General features: G+C 36.5%; 2 long non-coding RNA genes across 2 annotated transcripts; one reads left to right on the top strand and one right to left on the bottom strand.

Moving 5' to 3' along the window:
* The first annotated feature begins 4,020 nt into the window (after positions 1-4,020).
* Positions 4,021-15,353, top strand: LOC111322743 (uncharacterized). Its single transcript, XR_015990219.1, has 4 exons — positions 4,021-4,175; positions 10,392-10,475; positions 11,608-11,752; positions 12,181-15,353. It is a non-coding gene; the product is annotated as an uncharacterized LOC111322743 (long non-coding RNA).
* Positions 15,354-15,655: 302 nt separating this feature from the next.
* On the bottom strand, positions 15,656-20,892 carry LOC148741959 (uncharacterized). Its single transcript, XR_015990181.1, has 4 exons — positions 20,765-20,892; positions 20,023-20,235; positions 18,832-18,913; positions 15,656-16,024 (listed from the first exon to the last, which is right to left on the bottom strand). It is a non-coding gene; the product is annotated as an uncharacterized LOC148741959 (long non-coding RNA).
* Between the last annotated feature and the right edge of the window lie 1,593 nt (positions 20,893-22,485).

The raw sequence follows: 22,485 nt of genomic DNA, 5'->3' as shown, positions 1-22,485 counted from the left end.
ATTTCTTTAGTATCTTTCGCAAGCCAAAGATTACATTTGAGTCGATTGTTTCGTTAGTATCTTGAGCACGCTTAAGATTACATTTCATTGGATTGTTTCTTTATTATCTTGTGCACCCTTAGGACTACATTTCCTACCATAGTTTTGTTAGTAGTTTGTGCACGCTAAGGATTATAATTCATTTGATTGTTTCGTTAATATCCTGCACACGCAAAGAATTGCAATTCATTCGATAGTTTCGTTTACTTAATATCTTGCGCACGCTAAGGATTACAATTCATTCGATTGTTTCGTTAGTCTCTTGCACACGCTAAGGATTACATTACACTGGATTGTTTCGTTAGTATCAAGCGCACGCTAAATATTACAATTCGTTCGATTGTTTCCTTGGTATCTTGCGCGCGCTAAGGATTAGATTTCACTCGAAGTTTCCGTTAGCATCAAGCACTCTCTAAGGATTACATTTCATTCGTCTGTTTCTTTATTAGCTAGCGCAAGCCTAGGGTTACATTTCATTCGATTTTCCTTTAAGTATCTGGCGCACACTAACGATTACATTTCATGGCATTGTTTCTTCAGTATTTTGCGCACGCTAAGGGTTACATTTCATTGGATTGTTTCTCTGGTATCTTGCGCACACTAAGGATTACATTTCATCGCATTGATTCTTTCGTATCCTCCGCACGCTAAGGATTACATTTTATTCCATTGTTTCGATAGTATCTTGTGCACGCTAAGGATTACATTTCATTCAATTGTTTCGTTACTATCTTGAGCATGCTTAGAATTACATGTCGTTTGATGGTGTCGTTACCACATTGCACACACTTAGGGTTGCATTTCATTCGATTGTTTGGTTAGTATCTTGAGGACGCTGAGAAATACAATTTTTATTGCGTTAGTATCTTGCGCATGTTTAGGATTACATTTCATACGATAGTTTTGTTAGTATCTTGCGCACGTTAAGGATTACGATTCAACCGACTGTTTCAATAGTACCCTGCACACACTAAGGATTACAATTCGAGTTTCCTAAGTATTTTGCGCAGACTAAGGATTGCATCTCATTGCCTTGTTTCTTTAGTATCTTGCGCACGGTAAGGGTTAAATTTCATTGGATTGTTTCTTTAGTATCTTTTGCATCTTTAAGATTTTATTTCATACGATAGTTTTGTTAGTATTTTGCGTACGCTAAGGATTACAATTCATTTGATTGTTTCGTTAGTATCTTGCACACGCTAAGGATTACAATTCATTCGATTGTTTCGTTAGTCTCTTGCGTACGCTAAGGATTACATTTCACTGGATTATTTCGTTAGTATCTTGCGCACGCTAAGGATTACAATTCAATTGATTGTTTAGTCGGTATCTTGCACACCCTAAGGATTAAATTTCATTCGATTTTTTCGTTAGTATCAAGCGTTAATATCAAGGATTACATTTCATTCGCCTGCTTTTTTAGTAGCAAGGGCACACTTAGGATTACATTTCATTCGATTGTTTCTTTAGTATGTTGTGCGCGCTAAGGATTCCATTTCATCGCATTGTTTCTTTTTATCCTCCGTACGCTAAGAGTTGCAATTTATTCCATTGCTTTTTAAGTATCTTGCGCACGCTAAGGATTACATTTCAATCGATTGTTTCGTCACTATCTTGAGCAAGCTTAGCATTACATTTCAATCGATGGTGTCGTTTGTATCTTGTGCACACTTAGGGTTACATTTCACTCCATTCTTAGGTTAGTATCTTGAGTATACTAAGAATTACAGTTTGTATTGCTTTAGTATCTTGCACAGAAAGGATTACATTTTATTAGATTTCTTTTTAGAATCTTGCGCACACTAAGGATTGCATTTCATTCGATTGTTTCTTTAGTATCTTGCGCACAGTAAGGATTAAAATTCATTCGATTGTTTGGTTAGTATCTTGCACGCGCTAAGGATTACATTTCACTGGATTGTTTCTTTTTTTTCTTGCCCTCCCTAAGGATTACATTTCATTTGATTGTTTTTGTAGTATATCGTGCACGCTTAGATTTACCTTACATTTGATTGTTTCGTTAGTATCATGCCCGGGCTATCGATTACTTTTCATTCGATTTTCCCCACGATCAGGGTTACATTTCATTTGATTGTTTCTTTGGTATCTAGCGCATGCCTAAGATTACATTTCATCGGACTGTTTCATTAGTATCTTGCGCAAACTTACGGTTACATTTCATTCCGGTGTTTCGTTAGTATCTTACGCACGCTAAGGATTATATTTGATTCTATTGTTTCGACAGTATCTTGAGAACGCTTAAGATTGCATTTCATTGGATTATTTCTTTTGTATCTTTCGCGCGCTCAGGATTATATTTTATACGATAGTTTTCTGAGTATTTTGCGCACGCTAAGGATCACCATTCATTCAATTGTTTCTTTAGTATCTTGCACACACCAAGGATTACAATTCATTTGATTTTTTTTTCAGTATCTTGCGTACACTAAGGATTAACTTTCATTGCATTGTTTTTATAGTATCTTGCACACGCTAAGGGTTACATTTCATTCGATAGTTTCTTTAGTATCTTCCGCACGCTAAGGATTACAATTAATTCGATTGTTTCTTTAGCGTCCTGCACTCGCTAAATATTACATTTCTTTCGATTTTTTCTGAAGTACTTTCTTTAGTACGACTGTTTCTTCAGTATGTTGTGTGCGCAAAGGATTACATTACATTCGATTTTTTTCTAGTATCTTGCGCACACTAAGGATTACATTTCCTACATTGTTTCTTTACTATCTTGCGCACACTAAGGGTTACATTTCATTGGATTGTTTCTTTACTATATTGCGCACGCTAAGTATTACAATTCATTAAACTGTTTTTTTCGTATCATCCGCACGTTAAGGATTACATTTCACCCGATTGTTTCTTTAGTATCTTGTGGACGCCAAGGATTACATTTTATTGGTTTATCTTTTCAGTATTTTGCTCCTGGGAAGGATTACATTTCATTTGGTTGTTTCTTTAGTATCTTGCGTAAGCTAAGGATTACATTTCATTGAATTGTTTCTTTAGTATCTTTTGCAGACTTAGGAGTACATTTCATACGATAGTTTTGTTAGTATTTTGCGCACGGTAAGGATTACAATTCATTGGATAGTTTTTTTTACTAAGTATCTTGCGCACGCTAAGGATAACAATTCATTCGATGGTTTCGTCAGTATCTTGCACTCGCTAAGGATTACATTTCACTGGGTTGTTTTGTTAGTATCTTGTCCACGCTAAGGATTTCAATTCATTCGATGGTTTCGTTGGTATCTTGCGCGCGCTAAGGATTAAATATCATTCGATTTTTTTTGTTAGTATCAAGCGTTCACTAAGGATTACATTTCATTCGCCTGTTTTTTTTTTAGTAGCAAGGGCACGCTTAGGATTACATTTCATTGGATTGTTTCTTGAGAACTTTGCTCACGCTTAGGATCACGTTTCTTTCGATTTTCTTTTAGTATATTGCGTACACTAAGGATTACATTTCATTGCATTGTTTCTTTAGTATTTTGCGCACGGTAAGGATTACAGTTCATTTGATTGTTTCGTTAATATCTTGCACACGCTAAGGATTACAATTGATTGGATATTTTCGTTTACTCACTATCTTGGGCACGCTGGGGATTACAATTCCTTCCACTGTTTTGTTGGTATCTTGCGCACACTAAGGAGTACATTTCACTGGATTGTCTCGTTATTATCTTGCACGCGTTAAGGATTACATTTCATTCGATTGTTTTGTTACTATCTTGAACACGCTTAGGATTACATTTAAGCCAATAGTGTCGTTAGTATCTTGCGCGCACTTGGGTTAAATTTTATTCCATTGTTTGGGTAGTATCTTGAGTGCGCCAAAAATTACAATCTTTATTGCGTTAGTATCTTGCGCACGTGTAGGGTTGCATTTCATTCGATTGTTTCTCTAGTATCCAGCTTACGTTAGCGATTACATTTCATTCCATTCTTTTGTTGGTATCTTGCGCACGCATAGGAATACATTTCATTGGATAGTTTCGTTAGTATTACGTGCACGCTTAGGGTTACATTTCATTAGATTGTTTCTTCAGTATCTTACGCACACAAATGAATTGCATTTGTTTCCATTGATTCTTCAGTACGCAAAGGATTACGTTAGTGTCGTAAGTATCTTGCGCAGGCAAAGGACTACATTTCTTTTGATTGTTTTTTAGTATCTTGTGCACACTAAGAACTACATTGTATTCGATTGTTCCTGTAGTATCTTCCGCACACTAAGGATTATATTGTTTTTTTACTATCTTGCGCACGCATTCCATTGGATCGTTTCGTTAGTATCTTGGACAGGGTTTGGATTAAATTTCGTTCGATTTTCTCTTAAGTATGTAGCGCATGCTTAGGTTTGCATTCCATTTGATTGTTTCGTGCTTCTGCACGCTAAGTATTACATTTCATTCGATTGTTTCGTTACTATCTTGCGCACACTAAGTATAACATTTCATTCGACTGTTTCGTTTGTATCTAAGGCACGCTTAGGATTAAAATTTACTCGATAGTTTCGTTGTATCTTGCGCACAGTAAGGATTACATTTCATTGGATTGTTTCTCTAGTATCTTGCACACGCGAAAGATTAAACATAATTTGATTGTTTCTTTAGTATCTTACACACGCTAAGGATTGCATTTCATTCGATTGTTTCTTTAGCATCTTAAGCACACTAAGGACTACATTTCTTTCGATTGTTCTTTAGTATCTTTCGCACGCTAAGGATTACATTTCATTGCATTGTTACTTTAGTATCTTGCACTCACTGAGGATTGCATTTCATTCGATTGCTTCTGTAGTATATAGGGCAAGCTTAGGTTTGCATTCCATTTGATTGTTTCGTTAGTATCATGCTCGGGCTAACGATTCATTTCATTGGATTGTTTCTTTAGTATCTAGCGCATGCCCAGGATTACATTTTATTCGATTGTTTCGTTACTATGTTGGGCACGGCTAGGATTACATTTTAATCCATTTTTCGTTAGTATCCTGCGTACACTAAGGATTACATTTCATTTGATTGTTTCGCAAGTATCTTGCGCACAGTAAGGATTACATTTCATTCGATGGTTTTTTTAGTATCTTACGCACATTAGGGGATACATTTCATTTGATTAGTATCCTTAGTATCCTGCGCACGCCAAAGATTACAGTTTATTGGATTGTTTCTTTGGTATCCTGCGCTCGTAAGTATTATATTTCATTTGATTATTTCTGTAGTATAAAGTGCACACTTAGGTTTACCTTGCATTTAATTGTTAGTATCATATGCTGGTTATCGATTACATTTCATCCGATAGTTTCTTTAGTATCTTCCGCCCGTTGAGGGAAACATTTCATTTGATTATTTCTTTAGGATCTAGTGCATGCCTAGGATTACATTTCATTCGATTCTTTCGTTAGTAACTTACGCACGCTAAGAATTACATTCTTTTGATTGTTTCTTTAGTATCTTGTACACGCTGAGTATTACACTCATTTAATATAATAATAATAATAATCTTCTTATATAGCGCTGTTTCTCTGCTGAACCAACAGCACTTTACAACAATGAATGATATAACATTAAGAAAAAAGCCCAAAAAACAGTTAAAGATTCTTACTAATTTCTAAAAAGGTACGTCTTAAGAGTAGATTTACAAGATTCTGTTGACTTGCAACGTTTTATACTTTTAAAGGGAGGATATTCCACAGTTTTGGGGCAGTGAAGGAAAAAGATCGCTCCCCATATGTTTTCAGTTGGCAGCGGGGCTGTGACAGTAGTTCTTTTTATCAGACGAACGTAATGTCCTTGATGGTCTATAGTGAGTTAAGAGGTCACTTAGATATGATGGCGCTAGTTGATTAAGACATTTAAAAGTCATTAGTAAAATTTTAAAACGAATACGCTCATGAACAGGTAACCAATGCAGATCTCTTAGCGCAGGTGTAATGTGCTCGTGTTTACGTGAGCCTGTTAGAAGTCGGGCTGCTGAATATTGGACACAATGGAGTTTTCGGACTTGATCCTGCCTAAGACCTGAGAGTAGTGTATTATAATGGTTAATCTTGGATGTCACGAATGCGTGGATCAAAGTTTCACAGTGACGGCAAGAGATCTGTTTACTGATTTGAGCAATGTTGCGCAGGTGGTAAAAAGCAGACTAACATATGCTGTTTATTTGTTTGTTCGTGGACATGACAGTGTCGAGCCACGCACCGATGTTTCATTAGTATCTAATGTTTCATTTCCCCATGTTTCATTAGTATTAGTTGTTACATTAGTATTTAATTGTTTCATTAGTATCTAACACCCGCTTCGGATTACATTTCATTCGATGGCTTCGTTTTTTTCGCTAAGATTTACATTTCGTTCGATCGTTCGTTAGTATCTTTCGCACGCTAAGAATTTCATTTCATTTTTTTCGTTAGTACCTTTCGCACGCTGAGAATTAAATTTTATTTAATAGTCTCTTAGCTTGTTGCGTACGCATAGAGTTACATTCATTCGATTGTTTCGTTAGTAAGTTGTAAACGCAAAGGATGCTATTTTATTCACTATTTTTTACGATATCTTGCGCACGCTAACGATTACATTGCATTCAGTTTTCCCGTTAGTACTTAGCACCTGCCAACAATTCTTTTTCCCTTTTTTTTTTCGTTCATGTCAAGCGCGTACGCCGACGACACGGCTCGTAACACAACTGACTTTTATTGAACGGGCAAAATGAATACAGGACGAACGGGCTCTCTGGCGCAAGTAGAACCGCGCGGGCCCAAGACCACGCATGCCAACAACTACTGTACCGCTGTCCTGTACTGGCGAAGAACTACGTTTTATTCGATTGTTTGTTTAGTATGTAGCCAACGCTAATTACGTTTTATTCGATAGTTTGGCTAGTAGTTTGTGCACGTTAAGAATTACATTTCATTTGCTAGTTCCGCAATTATCAAACACTCACTCAAAATTAAATTATATTCTATTATTTTCTTAGTACCTGGTGCACGGTAAAGATTACATTTAATTTTATTCCATTGCTTCTTTAGTTTGAAGCGGACGTTAGATATTGTAATTATTTCGATAGTTTTGTTAGTATGTTGTGCACGCTAAAGATTACATTTTATTCCATTGTTTCGTTAGCATCTAGCGCGTGCTTGGGATTATATTTCCGTTGATTTTTTCGTTAGTATCTTAAAACTTCATTTTTTATTGCCTCAGTATTTTGCGCACGATTAGGATTACATTTCATTCGATTACTTTGTTAGTATCTTGCGCACGATAACAGTTCCCTGTTTTGGGTTAGTATCTTGTGCACGCTTGGGATTACATTTCATTCGATTGTTTCTTTAGTATCTTGCGCACGCTAAGGTTTCCATTTAATTTGATTGTTTGGTTAGCATCTTGAGCATTCTAAGAATTACATTTCTTATTGCTTTAGTATCTTGCACACACTAAGGATTACATTTCATTTCATTTTTTCTTTAGTATTTTGTGCACCCTTAAGATAACATTTCATTGAATAGCGTCGTTAGCATCTTCGGCAAGCTAACGATTACATTAAATTTGATTGTTTCGTTATTATCTTGCGAACGCTTTAGATTGCAGTTCATTCGAATGTTTCTTTATAATCTTGCGCACGCTAAGGTCTACAGTTCATTCGATTGTTTCATAGTATCAAGGGCACACTAAGGATTACACTGTTTCTTTAGTATGTTGCGCACGCGAAGGATTAACTTTCATTCGATAGTTTCGTTACTATCTTGTGCACGCTTAGGATTACATTTCATTCGATTGTTTGGTTAGTATCTTGCGCACGCTAAGGATTACATTTCATTCGATTGTTTCTTTAATATTTTTAGTTATTTGCACAGACTTTGACTGTTTCGTTAGTATCTCGCGGGCACGTAGGATTTCCGAAAACTTTCATTTGATTATTTCGTCAGCAATCAAGCACATTTATGATTACATTTCATGCGCTTATTTCTTTAGTATATCGCGCACACTTAGGATTACATTTCATTCGATTGTTTCGTTAGTGCCTCAGGCACGCTTGGGATTGAATGTGATTTCATTGTTTCGTTAGTTTCTCGCGCACACTTGCAATTACATTTCGTTCAGATTCTTTCGTTACTTTCTATCGCACACTAAGCATTACGTTTCATTCGATCGTTTCGTTAGTATCTTGCGCACCCGTGGGATCAGATTTCATTCACTTGTTTCGTTATTATCACGCGCACACCAAGGATTTCGATTGTCTCTTTAGTATATATATCTTGCGCACGCTAAGGATTACATTTTATTCGATCGTTTCGTTAGTATTCTGTGCATGCTTAGGGTGACAACACTTCATTTGATTTTTACTTTGTTATCTTGCGCACGCTAAGGATTACAGTTTAGTGGATTGTTTATTAATATCCAACGCACGCTTGAGTGACATTTCATCGGATTGTTCCTTTAGTATCTTGCGAATGGCAAGGATTACATTTCATTGGATTGTTGCTTTAGTATCTTTGGCACACTAAGGATTACATTTCGTTTGAATGTTTCGTTACTCTCTTGCACAGGCTTAGGATTACATTTTATTCAATTGTTTTGTTAGTATCTTGCGCATGCGAAGGATTACATTTTATTCAATTGTTTTGTTAGTACCTTGTGCATGCGAAGGGTTACATTTTATTCAATTGTTTCGTGATTATCGTGCTGACGCTTAGGATTGCATTTTATTCAGTTGTTTCAAGGAATGGAGAGATAAAAGCCAGTTGGAGGAAGAATTGGTACAAAGGAAGAAATTTGTAGTTTTTTTGGTTTATGAAGTTTTTATTACTTCAGATTCCAAGACGAAATAAAGAAGAAAATAAGGCCCGAGAAAGTATCGGCGTAGAATTGGAGGAGAAATTCAAAATGTTGAATGGATCAGTCATACTTCATGAAATCTGTAAAGAGATGAAGAAAGAACTTCGAATGAGTCACAGTAAAACATAATGATACACAATATGACATCAAAACGCATGCATTTTAAACTGAACCCCATAGGGCGAGAATTCTTAGACCGTTCTTATCATTTGATAAAACACGCCAATATAATTCGTTTCATTTAACTGTGGCATACAGGTACACTCACCCAACCCGGCTGTTCGAAAGGTGGATAATGCTATTGGGTAAATCTCCATCCGGTGGAAAGCGCAGTGCATTTTGTTGAAGCTTATCCACTGGATAGTCATTTATACTTTGGATAGCGTAATCTGTCCTTTGATCAGCTAGACCCTAGATAATAATTACTCTCATCTCCCATGACTCCCTCTATAGACTTGTAAAAATTGCAGTCTTTGCGTTAATTTTCGGGAAGACGAAAAGGACGCAATGAATATGTAATGCTTGCTCGAAATCTCTTTTATCAGCTTAAGATATTAAACTTAGTTTCGGGAACATGCTGTCTGGTTATTCATTCACCTACGCATTGGAAATAATTCTAGAAATGGTTCCTTTGAAATGCGGCTGGATTTGCGCTGGGAATAACCTGCTTTCCAGCTGCTGTTTGACCTCGTCACGTCGTCAGGTAAAGAGCCTGTTGCGTGACGAGACCAAATAACGACTACCCGACAAGGTGGGTGCCGGGATTGGAAGGAAACGTTTTATCGGAGTTGCATAATGATATTTTTAGCTGTCTTGTGCGAGAGATAAGGAAATAGGAGAAAACCTTTGATTACATGAAAAACGTCGCTTTCAGAAGAATTCACTCAACGAATTGTTAAAGAGCAAGGATAGCAATAAGAATGAGAAAGTCAAACACTACAACGAAAAAACAAAGTTAAAACATCGGCTAACTTGTACAAGATTCACAAAGTCACGCAGCTCTTTGATTGTCATTCTCCAGACTAATAACAATGGCTTCCGACAAACTATTAAGAATAAAAATCAGCCGTACTAATGGGGTGTTTGGTGCTAAGCTGTTCAAAGCGCCTGTCAGGCACCAAACAACTTATTATTATAGCTGATTTTAATTCTTAATAGTTTCTTTAAAGTCTCCGTTGTTAAAATCTTTAAATTCCATTCCGTAAGAAAGATCACTTGAGTCCGCTAACATAGCCAAGTGGACTACACTAGCTCGGTCAAAAATGTTATTTTCTCCCAACAAATATTGCAAATGAGCCTATAGCGATGTGTAATCGACACCTGCTTGGCAATTGTGTAGTCCCAAGTTCGAATTCCCGTATTTCGCTTTTCTTTGTTAACAATTTTCTTTTTACTCCCAGAAAAATATTTACTAATGCTTACCTTAGAACATTTTCTAGTGCTAATTTCTCCTCTTATCAGTTAAACATTTCCGTTTTTCTCTCTTTCTTTTGTGCTTAGGGATCAATCGGAGGATTTTGGAGAGGATCACATGATTTTCAAGGGGTAAAGGAGGGGATCAGTCGTCGTCAACAGAATATAAAGGTGGGACTACAGAAAATATGCTGTCAATGAACTACCAGTGAGGGGGGGGCGGGAAAATCAGGTAAATTTCACCGTGACACAACCAAAATCATCCGACCTCCCCCCCCTCTCTCTCAAGACGATGACTTTGCTGCATATGGGACAAGCGCTCTCAGATTAAAATTTAAACAAATGGAATTTTACTGTTTTAAATCATTCGTTAATGAAACCCACGCATCGCACTCGCCACTCACCTCCGTTCGCTCGTGTGTACCACGCAGACTGTTCACGCGTGTGTTTGATGAAGGCAATGCGAATGGGTGGAGTCAAATTTGGATATGACATTTAACGTCCACCGTTTCGGTTGGCTTCGCGTATCCACGAGTTAGAAACGGTTGAGATCTGGGATCAGTGCACCGACATCGGAAACGACAAGGTTTTGAAGAATAACGGATGTTGAAAATTCATATCAAATTTGTGATGTAATCTTTCATAGGTTACTATAGAATTTCAAATAACGTTTCAATTTTTTATCACCACTTCCCCTCCCCCCCAGGTTACTTGAAAATTTCAAAGAGCCTTTCAATATTTATCACCACTCCCCTTGCCGCCCCCCCCCCTCTAATCGAGTTATTCTCTCCCCTCTCCCTTGCATCATTTAGCATCCTTCCTTGAGGGATCAACTGCGCGATCTCTTTTCCAATCGTTCCTATTACGCTCACTGCGCGGTGAATCAATGATGCCTTCTCTTTACTTTGTGTTCTTTAAATCTCGTTTTCCTTTACAAGGATTAAGAAAGCGTTCGATGTATACCAGTGATGTTTCTCTTTTCTTTAAGGGAAACACTAATTGCACCATCTTCATATTTGCGTTCTTTTTATCGTACGCTACCTTTAGTAAACAGCAATGTGTCTTCTTCATTGCTTGCTTTAGTCAGCTATTTATACAATGAAGACATGAGCATTTTTACAATGCAGTTACACATATTTTATTCCTTTTTTCCAAGTATGAATTCGTCACACACAAAGCCTCTTATTTATCTTGATTTCTCATTAGCGAGAGCGGGCGGGCAAATAAATCTCTGCACGTATTCAGTGACGTTTCAGCAGATTATTGGCTGCAGTTGTTAATCCATATTAATAAGAATATGTAGAATTTTCAGCAAACCACACCGTCCGTCGGAGAGGGAAGGCGTGCCGTCTGTAGTGCCGAAGATAAAGTTGAACTCTGGAAGGATGAAAGCGCTAGACCAGGAAAGAAGAGCAACGACATCCCGTCTTCTGTTACTACAACCAAAGGTGAGCATTTTCTTTGCCAAATACTTCTTCAAAAAGCTTAATTAGCGAGTGGCATCATCTCAGTTAAACGAGTTAACGCGAGTCGGTTGCTTGGTCTGAGTGGCGTATTAAATCGTGGTTCGAATGAATTACAGTTTGTTGGCTTCGAGAAGAGTAGAGCTTACAGTTATAGAAAAATGTCAAGAGAATTGGTTTATATATTTTGGAAGGCTGCTAAATGAAAGAGAGTTTTTACGTTACAATTCACGTGGTACTTCATTCTGTAGCCACGTGGATGTTTGACGGCTCGTCTACCAAACAATTTGGTGGCCTTGGTACCATTGTGAATACATAGTCATCTATTTTTTTTTTTAGAGCAAAGACATTATAAGCGTATTATAAATTCAGAAAGTACCATTACCTGATCACCTTCAAAATTGTATTTTCAGGAAAAGCAAAGATATCAGAAGAATGGAAGGATAAAGTTTCTGGTCAAGAGAAGACATTAGAATCACTGAACTTTCAGTGAATATTGCAAAGATAAGAACTTTGAAATTATTACGTAACAGTAGCAAAAATGGTGGCTCTCTAAATGTCCTGTTACTGTAAGAAGTCTTTATTATTCCATCAATGGACATGGAATGGATAAAACGTGATTTCATGGCCTAGGTGAATATTTGTGTACACGCCACCATTTTTGGAATAGTATGTTGTGTAACGGATTGTTAAGCAGACCTCGAGCGATCTTTTGATGAACTGAGAACCACTAGCTATAATTTGGTCCAGTTTGTCTCAGATTATCTCGCTTCGTCAAATTAACCAAAAGCACAATTGGAAATTTATTTAAACCTGGCTGCGGAAAGCTGGATCTAAAATTGTCAGTTTATTTCAAAGCACTGATCGCTCATTTTTGATTTTGCTTTACAATTTGTTTCGCAGTTGTATTTCAGTTGATGTCGCACAAAGTTGAGATTTGTTAAGGTGGCACTTAAAGTGAAGACCGAGTGAAATCTAAAATTAAAATATATTAATAAGTTGGATCAATTTCAATCGTCAAAGATCACATTGCTGAACGCCATCGACTAACAATACGACTGTATCAATAACCAGTTCGCCACTCTGTGTTAGTCTTGTATTGCATCAACAATCTTCAGCGACTGACGTTAAAAGCTAGTTTACCAACTTAGATTAGACTCTCCTCAACCGATGACAACAACTACTGGCACCTTTAAAAGAAAGTAAACATGGGCACAGACAGAACAAACAAAACAAACTAACCTGACCGACCCTACCCACTGATCAAAACTGACTTATCAACCGTCGAACGCTGTTGAGTCTGACAGCCACTTAATTGCAGTACTGATTAATCAGTTTTACGAACGAAAATTGCAATTTTCGACTCGCACAGAACAGTCCTTTTTTTAGGACTACTCTCACTGGACGATCGGAAAACACGAATGGCTCCAAAACACATTGATCCAACTGAAAATTCAATCTCGGCATGACCTGAATTAAAGTTATTTAACAAGTTTTGTTCAGAAAAGAAAACATTTGTTTTCCATGCATGGAGCAAAAAAAATCACCGAGTGCCATCTTAGATTTTTTTATATGCAACTTTGTGTCATCATCTGAGTTCCGTTTTATTTTGATAGTGTTGTGGTTTAAAACTGTAATGCCTGGTCACGAGCTTTTTCGAAAATTGATTTAGTTGAGATTTGCCTAGATATAAACCAGTTTAAATCGACTCCTTTGTCAAAGAAATAAAGATTTTCATGTTTCAAATCAATAGTCCATACGATAGAAATGAACGTATTTACTTGTTTTGCAAATCGCCGAAAAATCATTCACAGATTAAGCGAAAATCAATCTGAATGTACGAGCAAACTTTTACCAGTGCATATGAAATACGACTATTGACAAACAAGCATACTTGTCTCGTACGAACAGAAAAAATAAGAAGCTAAATCATTTTCTACTCGTGCAATGATTTGGAATTTTGTTCAGCCTCGATAATTTTTCTCAACAAACGTGCGAATCGGGAATGCAAATTGCATTGTTTTCTAAATCATATCAGCTATACGATGTTTTCTTGTTGAATTTTTTCGAATATTGATGATGATGAATATATTTTCTTGTTATGAATTCAAAAGTTGAGAAAAAAAAACACATTGATTTTACGAAAACGAACGGCGAACCAAAGAGGCAAAGTAGTTGGGTACAAATTAAAGTTTATGGATGAAAATGAGTGTATTGTATCGTCGCTCAGAAAAATTAGTTCTTTTTTATATATAGACTGCAACCGTTCTCTTTTAACTGGTAAAACAGTAAATGGTCTGAACCGGGGAGGGGAGGGGAGGGTAACATGTGATAGTGTAGTCGCCCGCGGGCAACGAGAAAGGTGATGTAAACAGTTACATTGCTGAACATCATCGACTTACAAACCACACTGTTGACTGGGACCCTGCACAACGCCTAACCTACTTTCATAGTTTGACTCGGAAAAGCTGGTTTATTAACTTAGAACAGACTCCCCTCAACAGGTGTCAGCTACTTCACAACATTAACTTTACAAACGAAGAGAACGACCAACTTTCCGACGGGTCGAAACTGACCTATCACGACCGACTCCTGCCACTTGAGTCTTGTAGCCAATACTGACCAATCAGTTTCTACGAACCAGACTAAGAACAACTATTCACTTGACTCTGATGATGACTTCCGCACAGGTTGTCGAAACGTCAGTCACCACTACCGACAACAGTCCTTCTTAGGACTACACTATCCCATGGTTTTTATATAAAGTTGTTTTATTAAAAATAGTTTTCTGGCTAATCCACAAAACAAACATTGGTTGTTTTAAAGACCAGGCATTTGGTTTTAAAATATAGCGTAGTTAATTTATTTTAAGTGGAAGTAAGATCTTTTCTGTAGTCAGTCGGTGTAACACAGGAGTACAGCAAAAAAGTTGACAAAAATGTGAATTTTTCATCTTAAAGTTCAGTTTTTAATTGCAATAAAAGAAAAATTGAACAAATCTCGCTGAAGGAAATTGCTGTAAGTACCTTGGAGCCAAAAATCAAATTAAAAAGGTTCGCTCGACTTGCCTCTCGAATTTGGTTTATTAGACATGGAGCCTACATAGCTAAAATAAAATTGAAATAGATTACTCTAACAATTGATAGACTTGCTACTATGGTACATCAAAAGTCTGATTGTAAAATGTCTTCGCTCACGTGGCGAAATTAAATTCAGAGTATGATCCAATAAGTAAGTTTTTTCTTTCATTTGAATTTTAAAAAACAATTTTGAATTGATAAATTCAGTGTAGTCTTGTTTCGGTGCTTATACAACCTATATCCTGTGTTACAATCGTAAACTGACGAAGTTAAAGATCATTTGTTCCGAAAAAGCATCATGGCAAGCTGTACACTAGAGAAAAAGCAAACGTAACTTTACAAATTGATGACCATTTGGCGATAAATTTTATATTACTAATTGGACTCTATAGTTTGCCATGATGCTGTTTCGTCCACAAATTCCACTCATCATCTCGTGCAAAGAATTGAAGATTTCAAAAAGAAAGAAACAAATTGGCTAAGAGATGGACAAAGTCGAATCAAAATTTCATTTAAAAGTAACGGAACTTAGCATTTTCGTTTGCTCCTCGATTTTTTACACGAGATGCTACTTGATTATATTTTGGCGGGAAATTTCGGAGGGAGCCTTTTTGAATTTTTTGCGGAAAAGGAAGCTAGGGGAAACTCTGTGCAAATTGGTCCAAATTTTCCCGCCAAAAGTCTTAGTATATACACGAAAAGTTTTCCCCTGACACTTTTGTAATAATTTAATTGAAAATTACTTAATTGACTATCAACTTGTAGTTCATTGAGTGAATATTGAAGACAATAAAAGATGAGACAAGACTAGTCACTTAACTTTATTGACTTGTTATCAAATAGCAATACAAGTAGACGACAAGGAAATAAATACCAATTTTAAACCATTTTTACAAAAAAAAAAAATCCGGCGCATGCGTATTTTTTTCTAAGTCTTTTGGCGGGAAAATTCGCCACATTTGAACAGATGTTACTTACATTTTAAAAGTTTTTTTGGCGGGAAAATTTTAACTTTTTAAGCAGCCCTTAGCACAAATTGAACCGACAAAATTCACGTAAAAAATGTAACTTTCCAGAACTTGATTTTGCGAGTGAAACCTGGCTCTGACTCGACATATTGTTGCGAGAAATGTGGTACATCTGTTTTGTACCTCTGAATCGTGATTGAAACATCAGTCTGCAAGAAAACAAAAATAAACCATTAATCAACAAATGCAATCAGTATATTTTAAAATTTGGTTCCTCTCAAAGAAAAACGTATTTTGAAATGTTAAGCAAGTATAAATTCGTATCCAAATTTCTATTTATTGTATGACTTTACGGGTGAACGTGAACGTGAACGTAACCTGGATTTAACGATAAATTCAAAATGACGGTAATAAATTCGAAGAGATTGTTGCTGCCATTGCCCTCAAATTGACTTTAAGCTGAGTTTCATTTTCAACTTTTCGCCTACCTGTGTTCAGTGATTAAACTTCTTCACTTTCGGCCGACAGTTTTTAATTTCAGTTCAATAATCTGAATGTTTACCAAAAATTCCTCTGAGATCATGATGGAATTCATCTCTAATAACTGCTTGTTTGTATTACATTTCAAATAATTTTTCGGGTTCTTTAAAGCGATTAACTATTATGATATTGATCAAATTTTCGACGAGAAAGCAAACAATTCCCTTAAGATCTGCTTGTTTACATTATATTTCAAATCATTTCCCGGGTTCTTTTTAATCTTTGAAGTATTGAACTATTAAACTATTGAACTATAGAACCATTGAACAAATTTTCGACGAGAGAGCAAAATAAGAAATAGCGTGAAAATATTTCTGAGAAGCTACTGTTCGCATCTAATCATAAAGAGAACCATCGAACTATATGTTGTGGTGCGTGAAAATTCGTTTGTATTTGAATAACGATCACGTAAAAAAATACCTTTACAGACCTCGAATTTGCGAGTGAAACCTAGTTCTGACTCGACATATTGTTAACTTGAGAAATGCGCTACACCTGCATTTGCTACGACAAGCGTTTTTTAAGGACAAAAAACTGCAAATTATTTGTGAGTAGTTGAAGTATTCGTTATGGTTATGAGACTGTAATTTGGATTAAGGTGGCAGTTTCTGTGTTTTGGTGTCTCTTACAGTTTCTGTGTTTTGGTGAAATGGTAAAACCAGCGAACCAAATCATGTCGTGATCAACATTCTTCTCGATCCGTACAGTCTTTTTACACAAAGACTATACATGTGCTTTCTCAGGGAAAAATAGGCTAATTCTACTGACGTATCTATACAAGCAACAATATTGGAAAGCACCAAACAGATTTCCTTGCGATTTAAGATACCTTCAGAAACCAATTGGTGAAGAAAATAATCGGTAGTTGTTATGATGCAAATGAGTTTCACCTTTCCCTCGTCCAGAAAGGTTGGCTATACTTTTTGTGTTCCCTATTGAAAATTAAAAAGCTGTGAGATTTAATGGCAAATTAACTCTGCGAACAAATGGAGAAATATCGCTATTGAAGCAAACTGTTTCAATTTGGTCTTAGGCTCAAGAGCTCAAGCATCTCTAAGATGTTATCAGTCACCTAAGAAAGTTCAATATCAACTGATGATAAACCCTAGATGGAATTTTAAAGACAAATATTAATTTGGAGCATGTTTCAATTTAGTTTTAGCCCCAAGGGCTCAAACAGTTGTGATAAGACTCTCTAACGTTTCTTGAATCACGTAAAAAAGCTATACACCAAAAAGAAAAAAGAAAAAGGGAAATTATATCACTGTCGGAGCATGCTATTTTTCCTATTTTTTTATTTTGCCTCAAGAAAATAAGACATTCAACAGTTGGGCTTCAAAGTATTTATAGAATGACGAAAAATTTATTTCAAATTTGTGAAAAATTACAAGAACACTAACGATATTTAAGCCGGATTGAAATGAAATTGAAGAGATTAGCTACAGAATTATGAAATGTTCCAGCTTCCCAAATTGTGTTTGGCCTCAAGAGTAGAGACGTTTCGGCTTTACGTTTACAGAATGAGTAAAGAGATAAACCCCTACACTTTTAAGAACATCTAACAGAAAACATCGTGGTATAATATCGTAGTTATCACTGACGGGACAACTTGTCAGAAAATGTACCAAATTAACATCTGTTAAAAGATTTCAAAACCTGTATAAACTGAAACATTCCCCTTAATTTTGTTTTGCTACTTTAACTTAAGCAAAGGTTAGCTTGCAAACTATAACTTTCTGAAAAAAGTTTTAAAATTTTCTGATCGTAGCCGAGGGGAAAATACATTATTTTCGGAAGTTATGCAATTGGAAATCCTTGAAGGAAGCCAGAATCTTGAAATCGTTTGAAAGTCAGTAGTAATTGAAAGCAATTTTTGACGAGTTAGACTTAAGGTGTCAGAAGAGTCTCTTGGCAGATACGAAGCGCATTTAAGTACGACGATCCTTATGCGTGGCTTGCTGGAATGCTATACCTAGTAAAATTTTTACCCTTTGCAAGATAGTAGTGAGACAACACTGATAAATAGTTTATATTCTCTTGATAGTAGTCAATAAAAGTGGGACCATCGAGATCCATCTGATTATTATTTTCTGATATTGAAACTAAAAGGATAATTTGACAGAGGTAAACGTTGCTATAGTAGCTTGATAGGTCAGATGGATGGTCATTGGATGCAAAATAGCGGATAGTGATTTCTTTTAAGCCAGTGTTTCACAAAAACAGACAAAAAGTGTTCATCTTGGTGTTCATTCATTAAAAGAGCAGTGCTGTGAACAGCTGAAAGCCACTTTAATCAGAGACAGGTCCATGAAATCAGACAGAAAAAAAATAGAACTATTAATTTGTTTGCAGTTTTTCTTCATTACTGACCAAGGTCATTTTTTCTTGAAAATATTCGCTAAATCCAGGTTAGATCGTTTAATACAGACGACCAGGCTCAAATAACTAATACGTTACAAAAATCCAAATGACTAACCGCGTTAAAAGTTGTCCTACAAGTCTTTCCTCTATTGCACTTCTGGAATTCGATGTTTCCACATTTCCTTCTTGCAACTGTCCTAGGGGAAAAAAAAACGTTAACTTTTGTTACAAAACATATTTGGAGACTAAAACAGCCCTAGTATAACTAATTATAACTGGGGCAGAGGATTGGTCAAAACAAAACTCAGATTGAAGGAAAACATATTTCTTTGATATATAAGTAGTAGTGTTTTACCACCACAATCCTCATATGTGATGTAGAATTAAAGTAGAAAGCCACTTTTCTGTGAGGAAAAAAATATCTTATAATAGTGGAAGTCTAAAGCGATGAGGTGCCGTTATATTAAGCATCATAAAGACTAGATTAAGAAAACCGATTCTAAATAAAGACCTGTGGCTGCATAAGAGGTCGCCTCGTTCCTTTGTCGGAGCCTACCCCGTTTTCTTTAGCATGAAGTGTCAAGGAGTATAAAAACCCTTGATATGCCGATGCATATCAGGTTGCCCGAAAGTCTTATGTCAGGTTTCTCTGACAATACAAATAGCAGCAAGAAATGCCATCTGTGGCAGGATTCTGCTTGTGTAGGATGGAATCAATTCTTTGATATCCAGAAAAGAGGACTCTACATATGTAAAACAGTTAGACGATTACTTTCTACTTTGGATACAATGTATAGATGAAGTTCATATATTTTGAACTGCGGTATTAGATACTTTCTACTTTCTTTGGCGGTGTCGAGGATTGATAACAAACGCGTCTAAAACGATCTTAATGCCGCCAGAGTATTCATATTTTGTGCACCTTCGCGGTCACGTGACATGCCATAAACCATCACAAAGAGTTCCATCGTTTGAAGTTCGCCGGCTTTCATAACCAGTTCCCTCTATTAACTCTGATGCCACAACATAATAAGTATAAAAACTATGCATAGCATGATAAATCAATACAGAAATGAAAAGGGCAGTAAGGAAATAAGCGATAATAAACGATTTTCTCAGCGTTTCCATGAAGACATGATCAAGAACTGTCATGGCAACTGCTACCGAGGATTTGTCTTATACTGTAATACGTGATCTTGCTGTCCCTTCTTACATTCGAGTTTGTACATTTATTTTATTCGGGCAACAACGTAAAACACGAACACTGCATTTGCATCTAAAATATGTCTGTACATAGCTTATTTACCTGAAGAAAGGTCTTGACAAAGTTGAAGTCATGAATCCTCGACGTCGAATCTTGACCATTAATTTAGCAGAAGCACTCGCCGACCTTGACAGAACTTGCAATATCCAAGGTAATGAGGTCAAAATGATGTGTTTCTTGAATCCATAGAAGCTGGAAAGACGCAGAAATTTCTTGTAGTTTGTAAGCTCTCTCCACGTGTAAGACCAAGCGCAACTATGAATATTAATTTTTAAAAACTATTTGTAATTCAAATGAGTTTTCACACTTAAAAGGCGGGTTCAAAATAATCGACACCGAGCTCTCCGGTCAGTCTTGTTCCATTAAAAAACTATGTGGGATGTCAAGCTGAGGGCTGATTTTGAACTTAGTGTGATTATAGAAATGTTAACTGGAACCCAAACGATTTTGAAATTAAAAATATTTCGCTTAAAGAGCCTCAATTATTTCACTACCCGTCTTTCGTTACTATTTGCATTTCTTGTCACCAAGTCTCTTTAAGAAATAGTCTCCAATACGTGATAAGGCTAGTACTGAATTCAAAACTATATCCTTGCAATAAGATTCCAGCTCGTAATAGACTGAGTTATCCACGTTGGGTGGTCTTACTTTAATAAATATTTAAGGGCAACGATCTTTTTTCGATAAAACATTTTCCAGTTGTTAACATACTGATTTTCTTCCATTCCAGCACGAGCTGGTATTTTTGCGGCCTGAAAGAGAAAACCTAAAGAAACTAACTTACCTTAAAGATGTTATGAACGCTTTAGTTGAGTTCGTCTGGGCTGTCTGCTATGTTTCCTTTGAAAAAAAATAGTGTGACGGGACATTAAACCGATTTCCTAAAAAGATTTCCTTGGCTAGTGAATGGATACGTGCTATTGCTATAATAAATTTATTACTTACGTTCAAAACGCCCACATGTAAATGTACCTGTTTAATGTTAGAGTAATGGGTGAAATTTCACTGGTTGAAATGGCATAAGTACAGGCGCTGAAGGCTAAAATCAGTGCACATGCTCAATAACTGTTCAAGGGTGAATCTGTAAGAGAGGACCCACTCAGAGGAAAGAAATGCCCTTTTCTTGTAGGTAATTTGGTAATATCAACTAAGTTGAAATTGTAAATTGGCCAACGTAAAGAGTTAAAAAGCTGACGTTTTGAGCGTTAGCCCTTCGCCATTCGCTCTGACTAAGGGCTAACGCTCGAAACGTCAGCTTTTTAACTTTTTACGGTGGCCAATTTACAATTTCAACTTAGTTGATATTACCAAATTACCTTCGGTTACCCCCACCGACGCAGCACCACAGTTTTTTTTTAGAAACTTATCACCTTTATTCATTTCCCTTTTCTTCTACACGAGTCCCGCAACCCATCCTATTTTGCCTAATTACATTGAGTCCTCCTCTCTGTGCTGTGCGACTTTGAAGAACTGAAGCATAACGTCGGAAAAACCTTGAATGGAAATACCATTCGAGCAACGGCTGATGGACAGAAGTTTATGTCGTCGTGACCACGCCACGCGTAATATTAATATTTGCAGTCACTGGCTTTCCAAGACTGTGTGCCAGTGAGAGTATACTAGCATTCACCCACTCCTTTCAATGCATACAACCTTTATATTCCAAGAGGTACGTCAAAATTATGCTTATTGAAGACCTTTTATTCTCAGTCATTCACGAACGAAAGTAAACTCTACTTTTATACTCCTCCACATTATAAAAAAGAAAAACACGAGGTGTTCCGCTGAAAAGACTTCACACTTTCGGTTCAAATCCGCTGCCCTACCCAGCCAAATTCAAATTTCTCATCCTGGGAGGGCCGTTTATGTCAAATTCCTTGCCCCGATTACGGAAGACAGCGCGACAAAATCTAGGAACAGGTCTGAGCCCGACTTACGGTGCCTCTGAATATACTATACACATTTTTCAAACTTTGAAAAAATATGAACCGTAGTACGTTGATAGCAGTTCAGTAATAAAAGAGGAGAGCGACTGAACTTCTCTCAGGGTATCCGGACAACTCGCCCCTTGGACAATTAGCCCCAGACAACTCGTCCCCGATCTTCAGAAAACTAGCCCCCAATATGAAAACACCTATGTTACGTTGGAAAAATATATTTTTATGCTCATAAAGTAATAATTTCTTGAAAGAAGAAAGTTTGTTTTTTTAAAGTACTTTACAGACCGAGACTTACGTTTGTGACGATCGATTGCCCGATCGCGTAAATACATGAAACGTGACCATTTTGTAATCCAGCCATAATATTTGAAGTTACTGAAATGCGACAGATCGGTTTGTTTTTTTTGTTGTTGTTTTGAAGCATTCTGTACTTTAAAAAACAAACTTTCCTTTTCTTTCACGAAATTATTACTTTATGAGCATAAAAATATACTTGTCTAACGTAACATAAGTGTTTCCCTATTGGGGGCCAGTTGTCTGAAGATCGGGGGCCAGTTGTCTGAGG

This window comes from Stylophora pistillata, chromosome 1, assembly GCF_964205215.1.
Source record: "Stylophora pistillata chromosome 1, jaStyPist1.2, whole genome shotgun sequence".
Taxonomy (NCBI): Eukaryota; Metazoa; Cnidaria; class Anthozoa; order Scleractinia; family Pocilloporidae; genus Stylophora; species Stylophora pistillata.
This window is presented reverse-complemented; position numbering and strand designations above follow the sequence as displayed.